This window comes from Onthophagus taurus, chromosome 7 (assembly GCF_036711975.1).
Source record: "Onthophagus taurus isolate NC chromosome 7, IU_Otau_3.0, whole genome shotgun sequence".
Classification (NCBI taxonomy): Eukaryota; Metazoa; Arthropoda; class Insecta; order Coleoptera; family Scarabaeidae; genus Onthophagus; species Onthophagus taurus.
The window spans coordinates 4470641-4476640 of record NC_091972.1 but is presented as its reverse complement, the minus strand read 5'-3'; positions in this window follow the sequence as shown (position 1 = coordinate 4476640).

Genomic DNA, 6000 nt, shown 5'->3' with positions numbered 1-6000 from the left:
TCCTTTTTCACACTAAAATATTAAGGAGGGGATGTTTGGAAGTTGATTCGCTAATGATTCATTTTAGTTGATATGCGGGCATTTAAGGGTGATAAAGTAGTTTTGAAAAATAAAACTTATTACTTGAATTAAGTGATAAATACGTGCTATATTTATGTCAAGTGATGTTAAAAAGGTATTGTATTAATTCATTTTTTTTGTCACAATAAATTAATTTATCTTTTCTTTCCAGCTGAGCTTCGAAGTAAAATCCAAGGGAAACAACATCCATAATATCGGATAATTCGCGATTTGAACGGTGTAATGTTGCCAGATAAAAACCGTTTGAACGCTACTCATTGGATTTGTGCTTGAAAAATTGTAAACCTTTAATTATCAACATTGTCAAAACATGAAATAATTTGAAATTGAGTATAAATCACTCCAAATACTACTAGTATAATCTAATTCAAGCTTTTTAATGGGGGAGTCTCTTTTTTTGTATCAAATAAAATGATTTCTTTGGGAATTATTTGCTGCCAAATTATGTGGTATTTCAATTTAATCTTTTGCATATGATATATTTACTTATTTAAAAAGAATTGTTTATAGAAAATAATCTTTACATTATCCCTCAACCAAGTTGGTGAGTGGATTGTCTAAGTTGCTGGTTGACACAACATCTATCCTTGAAATGATCTAAAACTCAAAAATCAAATGATATTCTTTTCTATATACTTCTTATCTTCTTTCTATATATTCGTATGAATCGTGATAACCAGATGTAAAAAGGATGTTTCGAGAAAAATGCACTTACAGTTTCATGTTACGCCTTGTTAATTTAACCTTTATAACTTCTATATTCAGCCAGGCGCAAGCTTTGATTTGAGATATACAGGGTGATTCACGAACCGACATAGAGCAGGGACATGTAGAGGACAATAAATTAAGATGATTTAGATTTTTTTAACCTTTTGGTGGATTTAATGCATTATTCCTCATTTCATGTGAAATTTAATTCTAAAACTTTTTTTACTCTTATTATTTTTTAAAAAACATTGTCCTTTTCATAAAAATCTCAAATAACTAAAGACACGTATTTCGTTAATGCTACTTAAAATCATCGAAAATTCAGTAGTCGGCTGTGAAATTGTACGTCAAAGTTGACAAATAGGTTATAAAACCTTGTTGTCAAATAACTTTACAACCTATTTGTCAACTTTGACGTACAATTTCATAGCCGACTACTGAATTTTCGCTTATTTTAAGTAACATTACGAAATAAGTGTCTTTAGTTATTTAAGTTTTTTATGAAAACGACAAAGTTTTTTAAAAAATAATAAGAGTAAGAAAAGTTTTAGAATTAAATTCCACATCAAATGAAGTAGTAATTTATTAAATCCGCCAAAAGGTTAAAAAATCTGTCAAAATGTATGGTACCATCACCCTTAATCAACACTTTGAAATGCCTCAATTGAGTTCAATTTGCTACCAATTAATACCCTTGGTACACTCATAACGTATACCAAATTTGGTTTTTCTAGCTTAATTTATTACGAAGATATTGATCTTTTTAAAAATTTAAGAGCCAACTTTGAAGGCCTATAACTCCTCAGGTGTACAACTTAGTATAGAGGTAAGTTACTTTAAATCATCTTAATTTATTGTCCTCTACGTGTCCCTGCTCTGTGTCGGCTCTTATGTGAATCACCCTGTATAACATTAAAATCGGCCAAACCGTTCTTTAGTTATAGCGAATTTAATCAACGGGAGAGAATTGAGATCGGGTATTTTGTGATTTCGATAGAAGAAACTATGGCGAATCGAATGACCTATATATCTTGATAATCGAGTACATTGTTTACGAGTTATGACTTGTACCTTCGTAATATTTTGGCGTTTTAGTGGAATTCGAAAAAGATTTGGAATCGGGCATTTCGTGTTGGCTAAGGATTTAGCTTTCGAATGAGACATTGTTTATCAAAATCGGTTCAGTGGTTCTCTTGTTATAATCAAAATACTAGAAGGGGGCTAGAAAAATGGGGCTAACTTCGCATAGGTCATATGTTAATAATAATAATAAAATTAGTATTGATACAATTAACATCAAATGTAGATTTACTCCGTCACCAAATAACATTGCAAATATCACGAATAAATTTGATATATACAGATTTATTTTGTTTGGTTAATCTACAGCCCACCAAATATCCACGTTAATTAGTTCATAAATTACTAAACGGTAACGGGAGATAGAAAAAAAATCTGTTTTGGAAGGTATTTCGCAACGAACGTTAATTAGATTATCAATATTTAATGAGGATTTTTGATCCCGCGCCATTGAATTGTATAATTAAATATTCTAGTTAAATCATATAAAAGGAAATAATTATTTGAAATCGTTTGCCTTTATTATTTTTTTTTGGAGCACAATGTATATATTTCTTTTATTTTTTCCGAGAGCTCTTATTGGAACTGAACGGAAGGAAAACGGCCGGAAAAGAGGACCGCAATTCGCGCGATTTGTTTATTTGCTCCGAGCGAGGTTGTATTTGAACAATTCCGTTCAAAAAATTGAACTGGTTTGTTACTGTAGCTTTGTATTGAACATTTACCCGATATATAAAGTTACATTTTGCGTACTAAATTATGTTATTTGCCTTAATTAATAATATTAGTTCTATATATATTAGTACATTGATTGCTTTTGACAAGTTTTCGTCAAACCATGTTTGATTCCTCGACCATACATAGTTACGCAAAGCATCCCCATGGTTGACAGAACTAATAATAAAGTTGAGATTGCTATTCGAAATTGAAATTGGGTTCGGAGCGCTTATCTAATTAGGATGTGAGGAATGAATATGTAACTATGAAGTGTTTGATGCGATTTTACGTGAACGCAAACTAAATATGTTCTATACTTCAAAGAGAATGAAACCAAATTTAATACAAATACCAACACTTATAAATCGCTACGTCACCAAGATTTTATAAGTCGGTCTCTTAAAGAGGGTCAAGTTCTTGGGTCATTCCAAGACAAATGGTATCCGAGGGACAGGGTAACTACGCTTGTTAGAACCACGTGACCGGAAACCTAACCCGTAGAACTATATATATAGTTCTCTACCTGCTGAACTTTGAAGTCAAATAAATCACAAAGTAAAACCATTTTTTTTACGAGAATATTCGTAAATTTTCTTTGACTATGTGGCTCTTTAACCATTTCGTTTTAAAGACTAGAAAAAACGTTACGTACGAAGATTTTTCCACACCCGGAAACTTATTAGTCCGGCGAGATCGGTGTAATTTAATTGCTGTCGCCCTTATCTCTGCCGGAGCGGCGATTTTCCGGCGGAAAGCGCTTAGGACGTCCGGTTTTTTCCCTGTTTTAGCGCGCCATACATTACCCTGGGACGTATCGCAGCGTTCAACTGCACCGGCACATGAATAAAGCCATAAATACACGGGGGTAACGTGTTGCAATTTCATACTGTTTACGATGTACCCGTTTTCAGTATGTGAGAGCACTCACAACATAAAATATTGTAACCCAGAAAGGTCTCTGTCTTTGTCTAAGAACATACTTTTCAACCACACAAGAAATTTTATGGTAACCACAACATCATATAAATTTTAACTTGAATCGCAACATCGAATACCAAACAAATTTGTTGTTCAAGGCTTTTATAAAGAAAGAAAAGTTCCGGGAAATTCGATTTAGAAGAGCCAGGTGCAACTATTATTTGTTTTTAAGAGGTCTCCGCGTTTCGTTTGTTGTTTGAGTTCTTCGTGGAGTGATTAAATTCAAATAGAGCGAGCTCACAAAGCTCTTCCGGAAGAGTTCAAGGAGAGGAAAAGAAATTAAACGGACTTTGTAAGGAGGACAGACATCAGGAATGCCTTGTATTGGTCGAGTGTGTGTGTAAACTCCAGGAAATAGTTTTTTAATTGAAAAAATGTTACCCTACTAAATCATCGTATTCAATTTAAAAATGACCCACGTAGGCAAAACTTGACGTTCTTATTTTGCTGAGGTCCATATCGGATTTCGAATGCGGTATTTTCTTATCCAATTTAATCCCGCGAGTTCGAGGTAAAATACGGATATATCGACATCTATTTAAAAATTCATTCAATACACCATTGAATGAACAGTTCTTTCTCTTGGTATTCAAAGCAACGATGCTTGTCCATTTGTTAGTTCGTTTCGGACAGATATCGAACCGAAAGAGACGGTTACCATTTCGAACGGTCGAGTTTCTCTCTCGAATTTGTGACGGTGTAGCCGGATTCGTGCGGTCTGCTTATGACACTCTTGAATATTACAATAAGCCGCCACTTTAAGGTAAATCTCCTCCACCTTGGAAACGGTGATTGAATGCAGACAGCGTTTCTTCTATATTTCGTGTTTTTCTTCTTTTCTAGCCCTCTTGGGAAATTACGTTTGAGCGTTCACTTTGACTGTTATGTAGTTGATGATTTGTTATTCAATTTGAATTGTAAAATAATTTATTACTCATTCATTTTAATAAATATTAATCTCAACAATTTACCTAAAGTAATTAGTCATTCTAAGTGATATTAATTTGGACTCGTGGAAACATACTACACTTAAAAGTAACCCTTCGTTTAATCGGTCGAAGTGTTGTGACACTGATGAATGAATTTCATGTAGATTTTTGAGATATTAATGTTCCATCGAACATAGGTTATTATTATTAATGGCTTTTGACGTTTATCAATTATCATTGTTGAGTGCCTCTGTAAAGATTATGTCTTTAATGTTTTATTAATGGCATCGCTTGCTGTCGTGGCAGTACAAATTGTGACCATAGTCTGTTGTATGCCGAGGCAATACTATAATCTTTGTTGATCGAGAGAAATACTAGAGACATCTACCATGACTTCAAAGTCTTTTTTTATTTCAAATAAATACAGAGATGGTTCCAAAAGGAATGTTGCTTTCAAAGTTGAAGTGCACCAAAGAAATTGATGAGCTTATGAATACAAACCACTGGAATAGCATGACATTTAGAGATGCAAGGAAACAGAAGAATGATGAAAATTGTAGAATGGTCACTACAATGACAGAGAGTTAGGAAGTGTAGCAAAAAAAAAGAAATTCAAAACCGGCAAGTTTTCCAATTACGCCTGTTGATAAAAATGAAGAGTGTATTGAATTAGAAGGTAACTTACTTTTACAAGAAGTTGTGGGCTACTTAAAGTATCAAATATTAAGAAATGCACGAAGAAACACAGACCGTTATAGATCTCAGGCTTCCTTCAATTTTACTTCAAAGACTTTCTGCCCATAGCCTTTATCCTCCAGTTTCTGGACCCAAGCACATCCTGTCTGTCTCGTCTTCCCATCTAGCTCTCTGCCTTCCCGTAGGGTTCGCTTCTTGCACTCTCTCATTAAGCAGCTGCTTCGGTTATAATCTCTGGACCTTAATGTTTTCTGAGAGATAAGAAAATATAAGGATCCAATGTTCTTATAGTAGCTGTATAGTTCCTGGTTATATGTTGCTCTCGCTCTGTGCTGTTTGGCAGTTTGTAAGTTAGCGTCCATGTCTCATAGTGATATGTAAATAAATGTAAATAAAGCGGCCACACTTGATGATATGATAAAAAAAAGAGCATAGACTATTGAACTTTCCTGTACTTATTATAGGAGACTTTAATTTACCTGATTATGTTAAGGGTCTGTGATTTTCTAAACCTGTCTCAACTGAATCATGTGCTGAACTGTGACGGAAGATTGTTGGATTTAGTTTTAACTAATACTGAACATCAGTTCGAACTCGTTCGTGATGACCTGCCTCTTGTATCTGAAGATTTGTATCATCCCGCCTTAAATATTACCATAAACTTACTCGCACAAATTTTCCAACTTGTGGTAGTCGATATGATTTTCGCAGAGCCAATTTTCATGACTTATATGGTGATTTCCTCGAAACAAATTGATCCTTTCTTGATAAGTGCGTAGATGTTGATGATGCTGCGCGGTTATTTTACATG